Here is a 22784-nt window from a genome sequence, read left to right as displayed (position 1 = left end):
ACTGAAGAGCTTTCTGCTGCACGACTATTCTCCTCTCGATACACATTTGGGTTGTTGCCCAGTCTTTTTGCTATTATGAGCAAAGCTACTACGGACTTCAGTACAAGTCTTTTTGCGGACAAGTGTTTTTCATTCATTTGCAGTGAATGCCTACAAGTGGAATTGCTGTGTTCAAGGACGAGGTGTACGCTGATGACTTAAAAGGATTTAAATTAGCTTGAAATACTTCAAAAGGGGGAAGAATCTACACAACGTCTGGAGATCTGGCTTCTCCTGGGAAAACCAGGTGTGGCCTGAATTCCTGCGAGGCTGTGTGGGTTGGTCCCTCCCTGGAGCCTGGACGGGCCCCTACTCCGCCTCCTTCCTCACACAGCCTGTGGCTGCCACTCCACAAAGGGACACTTGGTCCCCGAGTCATGTCTGGACTTAAAGTGCTTCTCTGTCGCCAGCACTTTTGCTCAGAACACCAACGACTGATGCTGCAATCGGGGGCGGGGAGGGGGGGGGAGGTGAGCCTGAATTTCCTCCTGAATCAAAGCAAGAAGTTTTTAGGAATGCCAAATGAAACGCTTCCGTTTCAGACCATGACTCTCCACCGCTGTGGGAGGATTTTCATTTGGTTCCATCTTCTTTAATATGCTGCAGATGCACGGTTTTCTAATCTTCTTTTATTAAAAGTAAATCCACCCTCCTTGCCCAGGTCTCCTGGGTAACTGTCTAATTAGGGCAGAAGGCTGGCCCAGCCCACCAGGGCGGGTCGCTGTCCCTTAAGAGGGAAAGACTTCAAAGAAGTGCCGACATCTTCTGAAAAATGTTAATTGGGAAACAATGTGCATGAATTATTTATAACCGCACCTCTGGTTATTTGGAAGAAAAATTTGCCTGCGGATTGCAACTCGGGAAAGAACTCTCCATGTCTCATAACCCCAAAAATCTCTGTTTCGGAGCCTCCCTGGACACCCCAACCACGGTGGACACGCAACACTATTGGTGTGCGGGGGGCTATGGGGACCAGGGTCCCTTCTGAAGGCCTGGCCCACTTCACGCCTGAAGCAAGGTCATTTGGGTCTCATCTAAGCAAGTCCACTGTCACGTCATTTATTCATCCATTCACTCCTTCATTCATTCAACTACTAGCACCTACTGTACAACCGTGAACAAAATTAACAAGACCTCCATCAGGGGCCTCTCTTCAAACACCTCCTCTTTCTACTGTGGGACTGTTTATGGGATTACTTTTCTCAACAGGCTCTACTCCTGAAAGTTGACTTCTACCAAGATATTTTCCACCACCAGCCCCAGGGGCACTCAGGAATAAGACTCTCCCTCCATTTCCAAATTATCCCCACAGGTTTCTAGTAGATCCTACCTGGTATCTGTCTAGACCACACAGGTTCAGATCCACAGGACAACTCTATGTTTCCTCTCCTCAGAGTTTTTTGGGGAGTCTATTTTCTCTGCCACCCTCCCCTCCGCTAATTGATTCATTTCCCTCTGCTAAGGCTAAACACTTTAAGTAAAATAGTTCCAGGGTTCCATTTTTCGTTATTGATGCTCTGTCGGTAAACTACAATCAACACCATATAATTATGGAAAATTATAACAGCAACACAGCAGTAAACCAAAAAAAGGTACCCTTTGGGAATACTAATAAATAGATACTCTTCCCTTTAATAGAAACTTCATGCCTATTTCATGAAATGGTTTGCTCCCACACTGGGAAACATTATGGCACTTATGAATTTTTAAAGGAACACCAATTTGGGTACGGCCAGGAGCCAGTAATAGAGGTTTGTTTATGTGTTCATTCCTTCAACAAATATTTACTGAGTGTCCCCTGGACACAGAGCGTAGAAGGAGGCCTTATTTAATCAACACGATCAGACAGCGATGTTGCCTTCAGGGGGTTTCTACTCTGACCAGGGACCAGCCTTGCTCTGAAAAGAACTTGCGCGGGTCAGAGTGGGGTGTGCGGAGTGCCGGCATCAGCCCCCTTGGGAGCCTGAGCCCCTCTTGCATTCGACATCCTGGTTGAGACGGATGCCTCAGGAGGCAACAGCCCGTTCCTGCCTTTGGGAAGCTGCTATGGGCAGGGAACTCTGCCTCTCCCGCGCCTAACAGACAGTCTGCGCACCCTCAGGACCCCAGAATTGAGCAGAAGCCCAGGCGGTCAGAGGCATGGCTGCTGGGAGAAGCTGATGTGCGGGCTCCCTCCGAGGCTGGGGTCGCTTGCTGTTCCCACCTTGGCCAGGAGCTTCACCGGGGTCTTCAGCAAAGCCAGGGTAGAAGGTAGCAGTGAGTATTCCAGCCATTGGGTCCTGGGGATGCTGTGCCTATTCTTATGGGCAGAGGGCAAGGAGAAGTTGGGTTTACTGGTCGGGAATCTGCTGGACTCCAGAGTGACCGGACAATAGCTATCCTCAGGCTCATCTTGCTGTCCCCAAATAGCCCTCGACGTTTGCTGGGAGGCTCTATCAGGCAGCCAGCCGGGGAGAAAGGTGGACCCGGGTCACACCTGGGGTCGTCTCCCGGTCACCCTGGCCTCCTCTCTCACCCCTGGAAACTTTCTTCTCCTCTGTGATCTGGGGCACAGTGCCTGCCTGTTAGGATCTGGGGGGTCCTGCTCTGAGCAGAGGGGCACAGCCACAGCCCTCGCGATCAGGGTGCTGCCTCTGCGCTAGCACGTTTCAGGCACTCACAGTTGGGTGGTATCCTACGCGGGTACAGGGCGCCGCTAAGATGCTCACAGCCTAACGGGAACAGACACACAGTAATGAGTGTGGAGTTGGAAAGCGGAAGCCTAGAGGGATAGGAGTGTCCAAGAACAAGCTTTCAAGCGATTCAGGTATTATAATTTTATATTTCTATTTTACAGACTCAACTCGCACCGGAATTTGGAAGCATCAAGAACGCAGGCGGGGCGGGCCCCTGTGTCCACGCACGCGCGGTCCCTGGAATCCCGAAGGCAATGGCGCAGATGACCAGCAGATGGCGCAGGCGGGGAGGCCAAGGAACCGTCCACCTGCACCTGCGGGGCGTCCCGGACCTGGACTCAGAAGGTCCCCACCTCCTTAAGGTCAGCATCCTTCCAGGATCACCCCGGAAACGAGGTTTCTGGTACCTGCGCTGTCCCGCAGGGCAACCCCACCAACGCCAGTGAGATTACTTGTTCTCTAATCAGCTTTCCTGCCGTGCGGTTACGCTGAGTGACTGGTAACTAGCGCTGTGAGATGCGTCTGAGTTCCCCGCAATGGGTCCCTCACACTTATTTCCCAGCCTGGAATTCTATTTTACAATCTGTGGATACTCTCTCTCTACCTCGGTGAAGAAATTTAACACTTAAACGGACTTCCCTCGCCTGGAGTGTGAGAAACTATAAATCAGACAGCATGCCACGCTCAGGAAATTGGCTTGGTTCCCGCCATCGTGATTCTTCCATACACGTTAAAATTAATTACCCTGGGACCTACAACTCAAAGTACATGCAAGCAAAGTGGTGGACAGGGGCAGAAGCAGCAGCCAATTAAGACGGAAGACTTCCAGGACATGCTGGCCCATCACCTTCCCCTGACTGGGACCAGTTATCAGTTATTTAATAAACCCACTGAGGACAACTGCTATGACATTTGCATTTGGGGGGAAAAGAGACGGAGAGAGAAAAAGAGGCTGGGTGGGCAGGGAGGAGAGGAGAGGGGGTCTGTGCGAGGGGGGAGACTGGACAGGGTGGGGGTCCCTGTCCCCGGCCGGGTGACACACCCCGGGGGCAGCTTTTTATTCCTCAGCCAAAGGGAAAACGTCGGTTCCAGAACCAAGCTGCTCTGCTGGCTCCTGCCTCCCAGGCTGGCCTCAGGGGCCCCCGGCCCTGCCACTTTCTGGAAGAGATCACCCATCGAGTGTGCAGTCATCTCTGTGTGAGGCTCCGGCCAGGCCGTGAATGAACAAGTGCTCCGAACCCACTGGGTCCCCACGCTGGGACATGGGCCCGCCTCACGACCATCACAGAACCTGGGCCCCAGGGGGTGCCCAGGAGGACTGGCCAAATGAATGCCCCTCCTCACCGTGAGCAGAGGGGCCACACTCCCTGCTTGCCCTGGAAGGTCTCAGTTATGCCTGTCTCCAGCCTACTTATCAAGCATCCTCTTTCTCTCCCAAAGCATCAGAGCTTGGACGACCCCCTGTGTGTCCACTTGACTAGGAGGGATGGATAGAGGTGAGTTCATCACCAGGATGGCACAAGAGAGAAATTTGAGTCTTCGTTTGAGAACTGACTCAGCAGATACGGGCTAAATAAATCCCCCTCAATCTAATTAGTGGTATTACACAATTAGGGAGATAGAGAATCCCCAGTTTTAAAATCCCCAATTATTTCATTTCTTCCAGCATCCTTTCAACCACAGCCACTCTCCCAGCAGCGTGGCAGGCACTGGAGGGAGGGGGCCTGGACCACCAGTTCAGGGCAACCCGAGCTCCAGCCCACGGCCTGTGTGCCCCGAGGCCAGCTCGCGCCCTCTCTGAGTTTGTAAAATGACAGGAGACCAGGGGGAAAGTCTGTAAGATAAGAGAGCCTTTCCACCCTTTCTGGAATGTGGATAAACACTTTTAAAATGTGCTCAGCTCAAAGGCAGCCAAACAGAAGCAACAGAATCCATTTCATTTAGAATCCATCCATTTAGACTTAAGCTCTGAGTGGGGAAGGAAATCTAAGAGAGGCCTCAGCTTTCAGCCCCAGAGGCATAAAGCCCCAGGAGGGCCCTGCGGGTCTGGGACAGTGAGCCGCCTGGGGTTCATCCACCTGCCAGCAGGGTCTGGCAAGCATGGCTGTGCCCAGGCTCCCAAGGGTGCCCTAGACTGACCCAGACAGCTCGCGTCCTGGACGCCACGGATCTTCACGCACCCCTGTCGTGCAGTGTTCCCGGGGCAGGTGCTCGCGGCACAGAGCCGGCTGTGCTGTCCCCAGGGCGGGGGTGAGGGAAGCCCCCTTTCCCCGAGGGGAGCTGTCTGCCACCCCCCAGGGCCAGCCCTGTGAACAGCAAGGAGGTCCCCGAGCTCTGAGTTCCACCCCAAGTCAGCACCGGGAGCAGGAAGTTCAGCCATGCAGCACGTGGGTACCCGAGACCGCACATGAGCCCGTATTTCAGAGATGGCCATTCCCAGAAGTATAGTGAGCCGTGCAGGTGAGGGTCAGGTGAGGATGCTGAGGCTGACCGTGGCACTGACATCACAGAGCACCTTCTCTGGCTCAAGACACGGGTCCAAGCACTTTACACATAAACACACGTGATGCTCACGGCAGTTCTCTGAGATGGTACGGGCTCTCACATGCCTGCCCTGCAGCAGAGGACTTTGAGGACCAGAGAGGTTAAGTAACCTGCCCAAGGCCACACAGCCATAGAATGGCAGAGCCTGAATTCAAGTCCAGTTACTCTCCAACAACCAGACTTTGGAGAACCACATCTCTGAGGTCAAAATGAGCTCATCAGGCCTGGGAAGTATTCCGAAACACTGTAAGATTTTATCAGGACAGGCAGAGGGAGCACGAGACTCCATCTAAACTGACAAGCATTTCCTTTCAAGATAAATGGACAACACATTCTGTAAATTCCAAAACTTCAATGAAAATATTTACTTTAACTCTCCTACCACCAATATGACCAAAAATAAAGGAAAAAACCCATGAATTGTTTTGGCACTAATGGATGTTAACATGTTGTGGGTTTGAGATCCCAAACAGGTCTACTCAGATACTTCTTCCTATCTACTATACCTGGGAAATGACCCTGCATCATAAAATAAGTACTTAATAAATATTTGTTCACTGAGGGAATGAAACAGCCCAAAGGTTTACCCAAAAAAAGCCCGAGCTGAATTTTCTTCAATCGGTTATCTCTATAAACACCAGCTTATTGTTGTTCAGTCGTTTAGTCGTGCCTGACTCTTTGTGACCCCATGGACTGCAGCATGCCAGGCTTCCCAGATGCATCTCCTCAAATATTTATCAACATAGAATCGCAGGACTTTATGTCCATTGAGAGAGACTCCTTGTTCTGTTACCCCCCAGAAAGGAAGAAAAGAAACCTCAAAGAAAATGAATGTCGCAATCTGCTAGGCAGTCAGGTAATAGGAAAATAGGAAATGGGCCCTGAGAGTTGAGTTTATTCAACTGTGTTTAGAAACGCTGAGGTCAAGCAAAGGCTGACCGCCTCAAGCATGATGACACTGGTCATGGCTGTCTCAGACCGAGTCTCTTTTAAGCAAGGAGCACAGAACTGATGCTTTTGAACTGTGGTGTTGGAGAAGACTCTTGAGAGTCCCTTGGACTGCAAGGAGATCCAACCAGTCCATCCTAAAGGCAATCAGTCCTGAGTGTTCACTGGAAGGACTGATGCTGAAGCTGAAACTCCAGTACTTCGGCTACCTGATGCAAAGAACTGACTCATTGGAAAAGACCCTGATGCTGGGAAAGATTGAAGACAGGAGGAGAAGGGGACGACAGAGGATGAGATGGTTGGATGGCATCACCGACTCAATGGACATGAGTTTGAGTAAACTCTGGGAGTTGGTGATGGACAAGGAGGCCTGGCGTGCTGCAGTCCATGGGGTCACAAAGAGCTGGAGACAACTGAGCGACTGACCTGAACTGAACTGATGAGGGGAAGGAGGGAAGGAGCAGAGAGGAGAATGCTTTAAGGCAGAGCTATCACAGAAAGAAGAGTCTTTTCTGGTGAAAGAGTCATTCATGGGACTTGGCACAGTCTTGGGGGTCCAGGGGGATTCATTTTCCTAATTCTCCACCATTCTCCAATGAGGCTTCCTCCATTGTTTCATCCACTGAAAGGCCTGCTGATTGATTGCCTTCCTGCTGTATCCCAGGTCTCACAAAGTCACCCAAACAGAAAGTGAGGACAGGAGCCCTGATCAGGTGTCTCCCAACTCCATGCAGGGAAGCTTTCAATAAAGATGCAATTCTGTATCGACATAGCATCAATATCCATCGCATCTGTATCCAAAAGCTACATAAAAATTCAGCAAGCTTGAAAGACTATGATCCTCCTGATTTCTACTTGGCTCAGACAGGAAGAAACAGATTTAAATTCAGTAGTGATTTTTCAAGTCAACGTTAGTTAAGTACCTAAGGGACACCTAGAAGTTGATTGTGTGTAAAATGCTTGTGCTTGGATTTACCGTTGCCTGTGAGTGTCTGCTTTCTCATCGTCTGTGAAATTGTACGCAGGGACTCCCAGGTGCCAACCCCAGCTGAGGTCAGAGCTCCAGGGAGAAGGGCAGGGACTCACTTTGGTCTTGCTGTTCAGTTGCTCAGCCGTGTCCAACTCTTTGAGACCCCATGGACTGCAGCACTCCAGGCTGCTCTTTCCTCCACTGTCTCCCAGAGTTTGCTCAGATTCATGTCCACTGAGTCGGTGATGCCATCCAACCACCTCATCCTCTGTTGCCCCTCCTCCTCCTGCCCTCAAGCTTTCCCAGCATCAGAGTATTTTCCAGGGAGTCAGTTTGCATCAGGTGGCCAAAGTATTGGAGCTTCAACTTCAGCACCAGTCCTTCTAAGGAATACTCAGTGTTGATTTCTTTTAAGATTGACTGGTGTGATCTCCTTGTTGTCCAATGGGCTCTCAAGAGTCTTCTCCAACACCACAGTTCAAAAGCATCAATTCTTTGGCGCTCATCTTTCTTTATGGTCCAAGTCTCACATCCATACATGACTACTGGAAAAACCATGAAGTGGTTTGGTGCTAATGGATGTTAACATTAGCTTTGACTATAGGGACGTTTGACAGCAAAGTGATGTCTCTGCTTCTTTAATACACTGTCTAGGTTTGCCATAGCTTACTTTGGTCTTAAGAAACCCAATAATATCATTACTGCCCCCAAGCCCAGCAGTGGAAGAGAATAGACCGCCAACCTGTAACAGATGCCATACTGGACTGAACTATGATCCCCCCAAATTCTTGCCTGCCTGGAACCTCAGAATGTGGCCTCTTGGGAAATAGGGTCTCTGCAGATGAAAACAGATCTTCTCATTTGAAGATGAGGCCATAATGGACTAGGGTGGGCCCTAACCTAACGGGTAGTGGCCTTATAAGAAGAGGAGATATGCACACAGAGAAGAATATGTATGATTCATAACATGTAATACATGTTTGATCTTCATCCCGGCTCCTGACATAAGTGTGTTAGTCCATCAATCATGTCTGACTCTGTGACCCCTCAAACTGTAGCCCTCCAGGCTTCTCTGTCAATGGGATTCTCCAAGCAAGAATACTGGAGTGGGTTGCCGTTCCCTTCTCCAAAGGATCTTCCCGACCTAGGGATTGAACCTGGGTCTCCTGCATTGCACACAGAGTCTTTAACGTTTGAGTTACAGGGAAGTCGTATAATTTCCCTTAAAGTCCTTGGAATGTCCTAAGTGATAAGAACACTAGAAGCATCTTTGATTCTATTATTTGATCTCTGACCCTGGTTTCTGACACAGGGCTCCTAAAACCCTTTCAAAGGCCTGGCTGATGGGAGTGTCTTTTGCTCTAATGAGGCAACTCTGCGTGGGCTCCTGAATGGGACCAGTCACTAGAAAGACCAGCCTGTGATTAGAAGCTTGATGTTCTTACCCTCTCTCCCCTCATTCTCTTGAGAAGGGAGAGAGTGCCGGGAACATAGCTAAAGACCTTGATGCTGGGAAAGACTGCAGGCAAAAGAAGAAGAGGGAGGCAGAGGATGAGATGGTTGGATGGCATTACTGACTTAAGTGATCTGAGTTTGAACAAGCACTGGGAGATAGTGGAGGACAGGGAGGACTAGTGTGCTGCAGTCCGTGGGGTCGCAACATGACTTGGCAACTGAACAACAACAATGCCTGGTGATGAAGCCTCCGTAAAAGTCCCCATAGTGCAGGGTTTGGAGAGCTCCCAGGTGGGGTGAACACATCGGGACATGAGTTGGGTGACACCCCCCAGCTCCCTGGGGACAGAAGCTCCTACACTTGGGATGCCCCCAGACCTGGTCCTGTGCCTCTCTCCATCTGGCTATTCATCTGTATCCTTTATCACATCCTCTAATAGGCTGGGAAATGTGCTGAGTTCTGTGAGCTGAGCTGGCAAATTAATCAAGCCCAAGGAAGGGCTTGTGGGAAACTTTGCTTTTGAACCCATCAGTCTGAAGCCCAGACGACAACCTGGACTTGTGATTGGCATCTGGAGGGGGAGCAGTCTCCAGGGACTGAGCCCTTCGCCCATGGAATCTGCTGCCGTTTGCGGGTGATGTTAGAATCCAGTTCCACTGCAGGAGGCCCAGCTGGTGTCACAGAGAACTGCTTGGTGGAGGGGAACCGCCACCCATTAGAGAACCTCCACACATCCTGGGGGCAGGAGCGTCAGAAGTGACGTGTCCTGTGCAGATGTGAAGACGTACTGGAGGAAATAAAGGCTGTTTTTTTTTTTTTTTCTAAAACACCCTGTGAAGAGGAGGCAGAGACTGAGGCGATGCAGCCACAAGCCAAGAACTGCCAGGGGCCATACGAGCTGGAGGAGGCCGGGAGGGACCCTCCCCTGGCGCTTTCACCCCTCCCCTGGCGCTTTCACCCCTCCCCTGGCGCTTTCACCCCTCCCCTGGCGCTTTCAAAGTAAGCTGGGCCCCACTGACAGCTAGATTTCCGAGGTCCAGCCTCCAGATCGGTGACAGAAGCATTTCTGCCGTAAGCCACCGCATCTGTGTTCACGTCCTACAGCAGGCCTGGGAAATGGATACAGACGCCGAGCTAAGAAAGTTGTGACGGTGTTTCTAAAGTGCCTCTAGCTCCCTGTGGGCCCGTCTGCCCCTTCACTGGCTGTGGGATCCTTCCTGGTCCTTCCTCCTCCCCCACGCCCATCGGTCATCAACCTTTCACGTTCTTCTTGCAGGTAACTTCCCACCTTTCACTCGCTCTGTCTGCTCACCCTGAAGGTCAAGGCCTCCTTCACCCCGTTGGGCAATCATGAGAATTAGGTGAGGAGCCACGAGAAGCAGTGATGGGTACAACCCCCGGGCACACGGGGAGGCAGTGGGGGCAGCCAGGCTGCTCTCCCAGCGCTGGTCAGCCTGGTGCCTACCGTCCACCCTGCGCCCCTTCCCCAGATGGACCAGCCCACAGCCTCCACTCTCTGTCCAGGGACCTTCAGCAGCAGTTCCCAGACACCTGTATCCTCCCAGCAGCATCACAAGATCTGTCTCGTCATTCACTCATTACTGTTAGTCGCTCAGTCGTGCCCGACTCTTTGCGACCCCATGGACTGCAGCCCACCAGGCTCCTATGTCCATGAAATTTTCCAGGCAAGGATACTGGAGTGGGTTGCCATTTCTTTCTCCAGGGGAGAAGGGACCCAGGAATCAAACCCAGGGATTGAACCTTCTTGACCCAGGGATCGAACCCAGGTCTCCTGCACTGCAGGCAGATTCTTTACCGACTGAGCTACAAGGGAAGCCCAAAAGAAACCAAATACATGTTTCTAAAAGGAAATCCTGTCATTAGCATAAATAAGAAAACCAGTCTCACTAGCATATGTAGAGATGACCTTTGCAACTAGCTCAGTGGGGAAGGGGAAGACATTCGCACTAAACACTGGCCCTGTGGAAGGCTCTTGGACCAAAGCCTGTTCTGTTTCTGTTAAACAGATGAGTAAAGGTGTTGAAGACACAGTGACATCAAACCAGGCCTCTCTGTTTGAGCAAGAGGAAGCCTGGAAGGGAACAAAGAAGCAAAGGGCTTTCTCCCTTCCTGATTCAGAGCTGTTCGCTTCTGTGTTCTGTTGCTACCGAAAACCATCTCAGGACGAGTGTGCATCAAAGGGCCCGAGCAACAAAGTGAAAAGACACCTTGCAGAATGGGAAGAAGTATTTGCAAATTACACATCTGATAGGGAACTAGCCTCCAGAATATACGCAGGGCCCTCAACACTCAACAACAGAAAAACAAATAACCCAGTTAAAAAATAGATAAAGGACTTGAACAGACATTTCTCCAAAGAAGATACACAAATGACCAGCAAGCACATGAGAAGATGCTCAGCATCACTAACCGTTAGGGACGTTTAAACCAAAAGTGAAACTGAAAGTGTCGGTCGGTCAGTCGTGTCCGACTCTTTGCAGCCCCAGGGACTGTAGCCCGCCGGGCTCCTCTGTCCATGGGATTTCCCAGGCAGGAATACTAGAGCGGGTTGCCATTTCCTTCTCTAGGGTATCTTTCCTGATTTGGGATGGAACCTGGGTCTCCTGCCTTGTAGGTAGATTCTTTACTGTCTGAGCCACCAGGAAACAGAAATGTAAACCAAAACAAAACCACAGTAACATACCATTCACAGCCACTAAAACGACTGGACTTAAAAAATTAATAGAAAATAACAAGTGTTGGTGAGAATATGGAGACACAGGAACCCTTACGCTTTGCTGCTGGGAATGCAAAATGGTGCAGCTGCTGTGGAAACAGTCTGGAGGATTCCTCCAACAGTTAAGCCACTCTGTCCCCAGTAATTCCACTCTTAGGTACACGTCCAAGAGAACTTAAAACAGGAGCACAAGAACCTGTACACCAATATCCACAGCAACACTCTCTGCTACAGCCAAAAGGCAAAAGACAACCCAAATCTCCATCAACCGATGAGCGGATAAGCTAAATGGAACTGCGGCAAGTCCATACAATGAGATACTAGGCAGCCACGCAAAGGAATGGAGCATGAACACTGGCTATAGCGTGCGCGACCCTCAAAAACACAAAGGTAAGTGAAACAGACCAGACGAGAAGCTCACCTAATGTCTGATTTCATTTGTATGAAAGAGCAGAATCCATCAGTCTACAGCAATCAACAGACACAGAAGTCGGATACATGATCGCCAGGGGCTTGGTCGAGGGGGAAATGGCGATTGTCTGCTTAATGAGTACAGAGGTTCCCTCAGGTTGATGAAAATGTGCTGACCTAGGTAGACACAATAGCTGTACAATATTATGAAGGTAATAAATGCCACTGAACTGCACTCTTTAACATGGCTAGCTTTTGGTTATGTGAATTCTACCTCAATAAAGACAGCATCCCAGGATCACCATGTACTGTACTTTGGGATAACAGGCACCTCGCCAGTCTGGCTTCCAAGATCCCCATGAATAAAAACATTTGAAAAGACCCTGATGCTGGGAACGATTGAAGGCAGGAGAAGGGGATGACAGAGGATGAGATGGCTGGATGGCATCACTGACTCAATGGATATGAGTTAGAGCAAACTCTGGGAGATAGTAAAGGACAGGGGAGCCTGGCGAGCTGCAGTCCAGGGGGTCGCAATGAGTCAGATACGACTGAGCGGCCGAACAACGACAGAGAACATCCAGAGAAGTGAGTGTAGATGACATTGGCTGAGTGCTGTGTACCCAAGGCTTTCCACTGTTCACTCATTTGATCCTTACAACAGTAAGCGATCAGGACCACTGCTGTCCCCACTTCACAGGTGAGGAAACTGAGGCATGTGACTATTGAGTAATGCAGCTCAGTAGCTGACACAACACCCCCTGGGTGGGGCGGGAGGGGTGTTGGAAATGGGGCTGTAGACGGAACATCCCAGTGGGCACGCGGGGCTTCTATACAGGATCCCAGTCTCCACACGCCACGCCCTTTCTGCATTAATCATTTCTCTTGATTAAATACTAGTCCTACATTCTGCGGGTCCCATTGTGCTAAATTACATGGTGAGCATGCTTTGCAAATTACACTCATGATTAGAAGTTACACGGGAACATTATACTAATTAAGTTGGGTCTCATTCCTTTTGCTCTAATTTTCAAGCCCCAGCAGAACCCCAGTGCCTTATGTCCTCGTGTGAACGGCCACAAATGGATGGAGTAAAACACACTTTCAATTCCCAGCTCTGCAAGATGATTTTAGACTTAAAACTGCTTACGGCATTGTGCTGCCTTCTTTTTAATTTTTTTTAACCCCGTTAACAGGATGAATGTAACCGAGTACAGTTCTGAAATGGAAACCACACAGGCTGCTCTTAAAATCGACAGTGTGCTACTATTTGTTTTTAATGCCTTAGGAAACATTTTCAAATGTTTTCCCTGAGCACGACTGACTTTTTAGATGTGTCTTCCTAAGAAATACAAATGACTGCTACCCAGTGCACTTAGGAGAACATGAAGAAAGAAATAACAAAAATAGGGACGTTCTACGGAGCCCACTCAGGGCCAGGAGGCTTGCTGAGCACTTTGTAAGAATCTTCTCATCTTGGTCCCTCGGCCACTAAAGAAGAAACTACCCCCTTACAGGGGTCAAGTCACCCCCGAAGTCTCAAAGCAAGGAAGTGATGGCTCAGGATTTGGGCTCCGCATCTGATTCAAAGCCTGCAGCGCTTTCCCGTGCTTCAAAAGAGGTAGCTACGCATGCGTGTTTGTAGGAAGACAAAGCACATCACACGTGAGCCATGATCGCCCCCAAACATTGCAGAGCCAACAGATGATGCTTCGTTCACCAGCTCGTGTTCATTTATGCGGAGACGGCTGCATGAACACCTGTCCGCGGCATAGGCTCCAGCACAGGTAAGCAAACAGGGGTGCAGTCCGCTAAGAGGGGGAATCATACTCTGCTATGGCTCAGCTCTCTGCTCTGCAGACCCTGGGCTGTGGATCTGGGAGGCAGTGAGGGCTGGAGGGTGGCTGCCCAGGAGCACAGTCTGGAAGTGAAGTCCCAAGGCGGAGGCTGGTCCCGCAGCCTGCAGACATCAGACAGGAGGGCCAAAGTGGTAAGGGAGTTTGTTTACGGGGAAACCAGGCGAGACCATAAGCTCTTTGGCCCTGACACCCCTTATTACAGGTGAACATCAAGCCGCCGCAGGTCTGCCCTGCCCACCAGGGGCTGACCGGTACAGGTTCCGTGGTCCCTCGTGCTGAGAACGTCCCCATTCACTATCTCCCCAGAGCCCGGGAGCCCCTGGGAGGTCCCCGGGGGCAGGAAGCAGAAGGCACAGGTCTCAGTTTGCTTGTGTTGTGAAGGCGGTTCCTCAGGGGCAGTGGGGGTCCCGAGCCGGCCCAGGATCTGGGGGACAGAACGGGAGCACCTCCAGGTCACCTTACGGGCCCCAAAGCCACACTGAGGCGGGTGGGATTTAAATCGCATCCGAAAGAGTAAAATCTTATAAAATCTCACCGTGTGCCTAACTGGGACAAAGTACTACGTGAAAGGTCTTCCCTGGCGGTATCCAGCGGTTAACGATCCGCCTCGCAACGCAAGGGACACAGGTTCAACCCCTGGTCCAGGAAAGACCCCACGTGCTGCAGGGCAACTAAACCACCGGCCGCAGCGACTGAGCCTGAGCTCTGAGCCGGGAGCCGCGGCGGCTGAGCCCGCGCGCCCGAGAACCTGCGCGCGCGAGGAGCGAGGAGCGGCGCCCCTGCAGGGAGAAGCCAGGCGCTGAAGCCAGAGAGCCGCCCGCCGCGCCGCAGCCGGGGAGAAGGCCGCCCAGCAAGGAGGACCCAGCGCAGCCAAAAACAAATGACTTTTTAAAAAGTGCTATGCCAAAAACAAGTCAGCTTTTCCTTATTCTGAGCCTTTTTCCTGGACATCACAACCACTTAGTGTGAGAGAACAGGAATTTGTAACTGGATGCTCCTTGCTGCCACCTCCCATAGACGTGGCCCCTTGCTCTTTTCTGCGCTCTGTCCCATACACAACACACACCCCCCCACACATAACACGCACACACACACATACACACGCTCCTCTGAAACAAAGCGCGGTCTGGCAGCACCAACGTTGCTGGGAAGGTAACAGACGCCTTTTCGTGTAAGAGGTAAATACCATGAAGCTTTTCACTCTGGCCTTTCTAACGTGAATTAGCCCCATGTGCTCTCATAGCGCAAACAGCAGTGACAAGGCCAAGTTCATGGTGAACTGTCGATCCCACACGCGATGCTGCCTGTGGGCTCCCTTCTGACAGGCGGGGAGGGGTGCTCCCAGGGACGAGGTCAGCCCTGGCCCAGCAGCGTCCGGCCTCTGGGCGTGACCCCGAGTGACCGGGTGGAGTCGTTACGGTAACGCTGAGACACCTGAGGTCCCTCGAGGAGCGTGCAGGAGCCCGAGGGGTCCCCTGTACTTTGCAGGGAAAGACTGACATCCCGAGACAAACTGATTTAAATGAAACACTTCATAGGATGCAACCTAGTATTTTTTCCCCTTATCAGTGAGCCTGTCCTCACCATATGTATCCAAAATCATTCAAGGGTGAGTAGGGCGAGCAGTTGAAAAGTAATCTGAGTGTCCATCAAAGATACAGTCTCTGTGAGAACAGATGCAATTAGAAAATGGTGCAGTCTCAATAGAAGCTGCAGGAGAAAGAAAAGGAAGGAGAATGAAAGAAGGAAGGAAAGAAGGAAAGGAAGGAAAAAAAGAACAGTGGGAGAAGGAAGAGAAGGAAGGGAAAAAAAAAACAGAAAAGAAAATCTCCCGTTTTTTTAATTGGTTAGTCAGTTTTCATGTCAAATATTTCCTAAAATATCTTTACAATTTCCACATTAGCTGAAAGATACATATCCAAAATTTTAAGCACATTCTCGTTGCTTAAAGAACATTTAGATATTACATTTTAAGCGAGGAGAAAGGACTTTCAGGTTAAACAGCAATTTAACGCACGTGAAGACATAAAATCTGCACAAATCATTTGGACAAAACTGTTCACTCACCACCTACACGGATGTTACATTTTACAAACTGGTAGCATAAGCTCACAGACAAACTTGACCGAGAATAGAATTGCTATGACATTCCTAAATTAACAGTGAGAGGCAACATTAGATATTGCATTTTAAAAGCTGTTGGAAAATGCATTTTTTCCTCCCAACCTAAGCCAGAGACATAAAGAAGCTTCCGGAAATCCCTTTTCCCATCTGTGTTCTGCATCCCCTGATACTTACAGAGCAAGGCTTTCTGAACAGCCCCGAGGTGATCAACTCATTCAAACCCATGTCCACGGCACCAGAGTCTCACTGGCTGACAATCTGAACGTTTCCAGGCAGGATACTGATGTGAAAGGCAATACATAATTTACGTGGGCATTCCCTCTGTAGTTCTCCTTGTGAAGCTAGCAGCTGCCAGTGCCCAGACTATGTCATCAGAAATCAGAGCCCAAAATCCAGCAGGGGAAAAAAAGTGTCAGGAGAGATTGCTCATCTCTAGTGGAAATCGACACTCACAAATAAATTTATAATTTGCACTGGCGTCGTATCTTTTTTTTTTTTTAAGTTTAAAATAAATCAGGAAGAAAGGTGGCAGAGAAATAGTCCGGCTGAAAGAAAGGCATCTCGATTGCTGGCTGCTGCAGTCAGCGGTCCAAGCTGGGTCATCAAAACCTGTGCACTGCGCTTGGAAAGCAGAAGCAGAGAAGACAGTGGGCGTCCAGAAGAAGCAGGGTTCACAGCCCGCAGAGAGCAAGGAAGGACACAGCAAGACCCATCTTGAGTTGCTTCAGATTTCGTTTCCAAATAAAAGTTACCACCAGTGTTATCCTTCCCCTTGAATTCCTTCAAGGTGGAACAAAATTGAAACACAACAGAAAGTGAAGAAAACGTGAAGGAAAACTCTAGCACATGTATGGTGTGTGCCTTTCCCCAAACAGGCTTCCAAGGTAGAAATCTTTTATTCTAGAGTTTCCCACTCAGCTTGGAGGAAATTCTATTTCAGGCATGATGCTGCTTTGAAGACAGGACTTCTTATAACAGAAAGATCTGTTTTCTCTCTACAGCACTTCCCAAAATAAAAGGAGAAATGGACCCCCAGTTTTTACTCGTCAGTCTGTTATCTGAAAATCTGAAGCTCCCGGAGCAGCTGCCTGTTCTGTCCAAGTTCTTCTTTTGCACTAAAGTGGAGGTTTTTTTTTTTTTTTTTTTTTAACAGAGCTTCTTTCTTTCACATTCTGTGGGTTGAGCTGTATGTCCGGAAATGTGGCCGCTTCATAAAGGAAGTGCCTTCCCCCTGGACGGGTTTATTAGAGCCAGGAGTCACAGAGTTGTGCAGACAGGTCTAACCAGTTACACATCTTTCAGAAGGAACCTGGACACAACCAAGGTGCCAAGCAGCACAGTGTCTAGAGGATGGTTTGCTACAATGTCTCGCTCCATCACCACTGTGATCAATACTGTTACACTTCCTACCACCAGCCCCAAGCACTGACTTCCTTGTCCTGAGAATTTGATCTGAGGTTCTGTTCACTGAGTACTTCCTATATGTCAAGGACTGTGCTGGGTAGTTATGTACTCTTTCATTGAAGTCCCAATTATTTCTGCCTCCAATAAAGCAAAAATCCAGAGGTGGAAAGGCCCGGAAAGATGGCAGCACAGGTCGACAACAGTCCTGCTCTAGGCGGCGGGACCAGTGACCAGGCTTCCAGCAGCTCCTGGAAGAGCAGCGTGCACCAAATGCCCTTGGTACCTCCTCATCGGCTCGTCACATCGTCACCCTGCCTTCCCGGGCGTCCTAGATGATTACGTTACTTGTCTGTAAATCCATTCATTTTCTGAAAACGCCGCTTCTCGTTCATTTTCTGTTGATAAGGAATTTCTGAAACAATCATTGGAAACCATCTCTGCTGCAGACAACCAATGCTACTGGCTTGCAACAAGATTTGAGATCTCTTTTATTCCCGAAGGGGGCCATTATTTCCACCGGTTGCCATGGTGATGTGATGCTGCAGCGTCACTGCCGTGGTTTCACTGCTTTCCGATGCAGTCACGCCACACACTTAAGTCGAACCATTTGTCTCACCTCTCGCAGGCTTTTTGGGAAACAAACACCGGACTGTAAAACTTAGACCAGTGCTTCGTCTCACGCAATGACGAATGGGGACAGCTGAGAGGGTTCTTGCATGCCAGCACCCAGGTCGGCAACACGATTTCAAACAAGGAGAGCGAGCATCCAAAAATACCTTAGTTTTTTTTCCCTTTGATAATTTAAGGAGAGATTTCTTACTATGTCCAATGACTTAAGAAATACTTTTCAAAACACAAAAGTAAGGAGTTTGGGATGAACAGATACACACTAGTTCATATAAAATAAACAACAAGGCCCTATCGTATAGCATAGGGAGCTGTGCTCAATACCTTGTAATAGCCTATCATGGAAAAATCTGAAAAATATGTATATACATATTATATATATATATATACACACGGAGAAGGCAATGGCACCCCACTCCAGTACTCTTGCCTGGAAAATCCCATGGACGGAGGAGCCTGGTAGGCTGCAGACCATGGGATCATGAAGAGTCGGACATGACTGAGCAACTTTCACTTTTCACTTTCATGCATTGGAGAAGGAAATGGCAACCCACTCCAGTGTTCTTGCCTGGAGAATCCCAGGGATGGGGGAGCCTGGTGGGCTGCCGTCTATGGGGTCGCACAGAGTCAGACACGACTGAAGTGACTTAGCAGCAGCAGCAGCATATATACACACAGCTTAATCACCTTTCTGTATGCCTGAAACTAACACACATTGTAAATAAACTTTACTTCAATTAAAAAATGGGGGAAAGATGCAGAGCAATAAGTTGCCTGAATCTATTTACTTTGGTATGCAACAAAAGTTTATCGAATGCCAGAAAAAAAAAAAAAAGCAAAAGCAATACAACTAGAAATGAGGAACTACACATTTTTCATTTTGGGAAGTTCACATTAACTGAACCTCTGCCATATTCTTTTTTAAAGCAGCAACTTAATACTCCTATTTGTACCTCTGTTTTCTTGCTTTTATTTGTAACTAGTAGACACACAGGACTTCCCAGGCGGTGCTAGTGGTAAGAATCTGCCTACCAATGCAGGAGATGCATGAGACAAAGTTTCAGTCCCTGGATCAGGGAGATCCCCCGGAAAAGGAAATGGCAACCCACTCCAGCATTCTTGCCTGGAGAATCCCATGGCCAGAGGAGCCTGGTGGGCTACAGTCCATGGGGTCGCAAAGAGTCGCACAAACTGAAGTGACTTAGCGCGCATGCAGTAGACACACGCATTCACACACAAGTACATATTCGTGTACTTACTTATGAATTCCTGAGGTCTCTAACCTGTGAAGTTTGGCTTAAATAAGAAATGTAGAATACGAGCTTCCCTGCTGGCACAGTGGGGAAGAATCCGCCTGCCAGTGCAGGAGACACAGGTTGGATCCCTGGTCCGGGAAGATTCCACATGCCGAGAAGCAGCTAAGCCCGTGAGCCACAATACTGAGTCTGTGGTCAGGAGTCCGGGAGCCACAGCTACTGAGCACACACGCCGAGAGCCCATGCTCCGCAACAGGAGAAGCCCGGCCGCTGCAGCTAGAGAGGAGCCTCCACTCACTGCAACCAGAGAAAGGCCCACGCGGCAACAAAGACCCAGCACAATCAGAAATAAATAAATAAATAAAATATTATGTTTCCTTAAACAAAAGTGACTGTTACTGATAGGACTTGTCCATCTGTGAGCCCTGATTTTCAAAAGGCTGAACCGTTCACGTTGGGAACTCACTTTGAACTCAAGGATTCTGGTTCTCTGCAGCTCTGGCCCTGAATCCAGGTTGGAGGGTGGTGTCTCCCCACCCTCCAGGACAGCCCCCCAGCAGAGGAGGGGGGTGGGGGGTCGCCAGGGAGATGGCAGGTGGTAGCCTTCCTCTGGAGCACATGGACTCCCCAGCTTCTTTCTCAGCAAACAAGGATGGATCTGAATACAGGGCGAGCAGTCAGCTGTCTGAGCTCCTACTGTGAATGGTCTTGAGTGCCAGCTTGGACTCCTGACAAGACAGCGTTCATCGAAAGGGGAGACATCAAAGCACCTGGATTAGGTTTCAGAGACCACTTCTTGGAAAAGGCAGTCATTTACTAAAGCCCAACTTCCAGGAAAATGCCAAATCTAAGTCTGGCCCCAATTCATTAAGTTAATCTGAGTTGAACTCAGGTAATCTGTGCACTCTGGTCTTTTTCTTCTTCTATCACTAGATTTGCTTCTTTGGTATTTGCTTTGTTTTGCCTTTTTCAATTTTTTTTTTTTTTGCCACGACACTAATATTGGCCCGGCTTGAAGCTAAGAAGCCTTGTTGTGTTGGGAACAGAAAGAAAACTCTCTCCACGTAGGAAGGAATGCTGTGGGGGCCTCAGAAACCCAGGCTTCGACAAAGAATAGACACACTTCTCACAATGCCCACTTTACCGAGAAATGAGGGGTGTGGGAGGTTGGGGTTAGCAGATGTAAGCTATTTATTATCTGTAAAAAGGATAAACAACAAGGTCCTACTGTGTAGCATAGGGAACTGTGTTCAATATCCATATCCTATGGTAAACCATAATGGGGAAGAATATTATAAAAGAATGTCTGTGTGTGTATATACACACACACATGTATATATGCATATGTATGTATGACTGAAACTGAATGGCAGAAATTAGTACACTGTAAATCAATTACGCCTCAATGAAAAAATTAATAAAAAAATAGCAAATAACACCATGGCAAGTTGAGACAGACCATGGAAGAAAGGAACAAGTTTTTTTTTTTTTTTTTTTAGGAACAAGCTTTTTACTTTGGGATCCTTAGCATTTTTTCCTGCTTTGTGCGCCTTTTCATTGTGAACTAGGTCCAAAACAAAAACAGAAAGGGAAAAAAAAAGAAGAAGAAATGAGGATTGCAACATTTACAGTGACTCCCAACAGCCAGGAGGGCTTCCCAGGTGTCTCAGTGGTAAAGAAGCCACCTGCCAATGCAGGAAACACAGGAGATGTGTGTTCAGTCTCTGGCTCCGGAAGATCCCCTGGAGGAGGAAATGGCAACCCACTCCAGTATCCGTGCCTGGAGAACCCCATGGACAGAGGAGCCTGGAGGGCTACCGTCCACGGGGTCGCAAAGAGTCAGACAGGGCTGAACACAAGCAGACGTGCCAACAGCCAAGATGCATCAGCTGGGGTTGTGTGAGTTCACGGCCCGAGTGTGTGTGGTCTGAGCCATCCCTGCCCCTCTCTGCCTCTTCTTTTCGGGGAAAGAAGAGCCTCCCTGAGCTCAGCTCGGACAGGAAATGAGGCGCAGGGCAGCCGCTGAGTGCTGGGAGGTGCGCTGGACGGGTGAGGATCCACTGACCTGGCTTCCGGACTGAGGCACCACAGTTAGAAAACCTGGGGAATGACTTGAGAAGAAAGTGTATTCTGCTGCTTTCGGACGGAATGTCCAACAAAGGTCAATCAAGTCTATCTGGTCTAACGTGTCATTTAAGGCCTGTGTTTCCCTATTAATTTTGCCTGGATGAGCTGTCCATTGGTATAAGAGGGGTATTAGAGTCCCCCACTGTTACTGTGTTACTGTCGGTTTCCCCTTTGTTGGGGGCAGGAATAAGCAAGAGGGAGGTGACGTATGTATACAAACGGCTGATTCATCTTGTCGTATGGCAGAAACTATTACAACATTGTAAAGCAATTATACTCCAATAAAAACGTTTCTCTGGTGGCTCAGACGGTAAAGAATCCACCTGCAATGCAGGAGACCCAGGTTCAATCCCTGGGTCAGAAAGATCCCCTGGAGAAGGGAGTGGCTATCCACTCCTGTATTCTTGCCTGTTGAATTCCATGGACATAAGAGCCTGGTGGACTGCAGTCCATGGGGTTGCAAAGACTCAGACATGACTGGGCGACTAACACTTTCACCTTTCAAAATTAAGCAAACAAAGTACATAAATAAAATCGTAAAATTAAAAACAAAACAACAACAACAACAAAACGTGGGGAAGCTTCCAGTGCTGATCTCCTGGAAAAAAAAAAAATCCTTTAAGTCAGAGTTTGTATGGTTAGAATCCTGAGTGGTTTGAATAGACTTTGTCTGAAGTTAGTATCAGAAATGGGGGTGCCACTGTCTCTCTCCACACTGCCCCCTGATATGTGATATGCAGCCCCCCACACCCAATCCTCTCCTCGGAGTTTATTTTCTACTGTGGAAGCCATGATTTTAGCAGAGCAGGCTGGAGACAGTCCCCCCTCTCTAGTATCACATGCATGAGTGTCTTCAGCACAGTTAACCGCCTTTGGTGAAACAGAGGTAAAGTTGTCCATTTCAGAGCGACGGAAGCATCTGACAGCGCAGGTTTCTTGGAGGCGCTCTCTACCTTCCAGACAATTAGACATCATTTGCTTGCTGCTCCACATCCACGCTAGGAATAACACAACCTTTTTAGGCTTCCCTCGTAGCTCAGTCAGTAAAGAATCTGCCTGCAATACAGGAGATGCAGGTTCGATCCCTGGGTCAGGAAGATCCCCTGGAGAAGGAAACAACCCACCCCAGTATTCTTGCCTGGAGAATCCCATGCACAGAGGAGCCTGGCAGGCTATCGTCCATGGGGGTCTCAAGAATAGGACATGACTGAGCAACTAAACCACCACTTTCCATCATCTTGAAATGAGAGGTGAAGGGTGCCACTCCCTGGCAACATGTCCCTGATGTGAATTTCCTGAAAGAAATCCGACTCTCTGACACCAAGGCTGGCAGCTGAGACAGTGGCAGGTGGAGTAGGCGGTTTGCAGAACTCTGAGAAAGCTCCCTATTTCACGCTAACGCACGTTTTAAAAATAGAGGTCAAAACCATTTCATTCAAGGTGGCCTGGGTTTTATTTTTTTTTTCCCCAGTGCATGTGCAAGCATAGCCTGAGCTACGGACAGAATGCCAAATGAGCCAGGTTAAGAATGATCAGGTTCCTGACCTGACAATTTTCCTCTGACGCTCAGCAAGTTTGCCACAGCGCCAAGAGGGCTTGCTCTAGTC

The 22784-nt window shown here is 49.1% G+C and overlaps 1 protein-coding gene across 11 annotated transcripts in view; it reads right to left on the bottom strand.

Moving 5' to 3' along the window:
• Positions 1 to 22784, bottom strand: part of PTPRE (protein tyrosine phosphatase receptor type E) — a 180553-nt gene that overhangs the window by 69428 nt on the left and 88341 nt on the right. The window contains exon 1 of one of the 11 annotated variants that reach the window (XM_043925331.1): positions 15938 to 16858. The exons of the other annotated variants lie outside the window; for them this stretch is intronic. The gene's annotated coding sequence lies outside the window, so the exon portion shown is untranslated. Of the gene's footprint in view, positions 1 to 15937; positions 16859 to 22784 lie in introns of those variants that run through there. 11 annotated transcript variants of the gene reach the window in all.

This window comes from Cervus elaphus, chromosome 15, assembly GCF_910594005.1.
Source record: "Cervus elaphus chromosome 15, mCerEla1.1, whole genome shotgun sequence".
NCBI lineage: Eukaryota > Metazoa > Chordata > Mammalia > Artiodactyla > Cervidae > Cervus > Cervus elaphus.
Note: the sequence above shows the minus strand (reverse complement) of the source record. Positions and strands in the feature narration are given on the sequence as shown.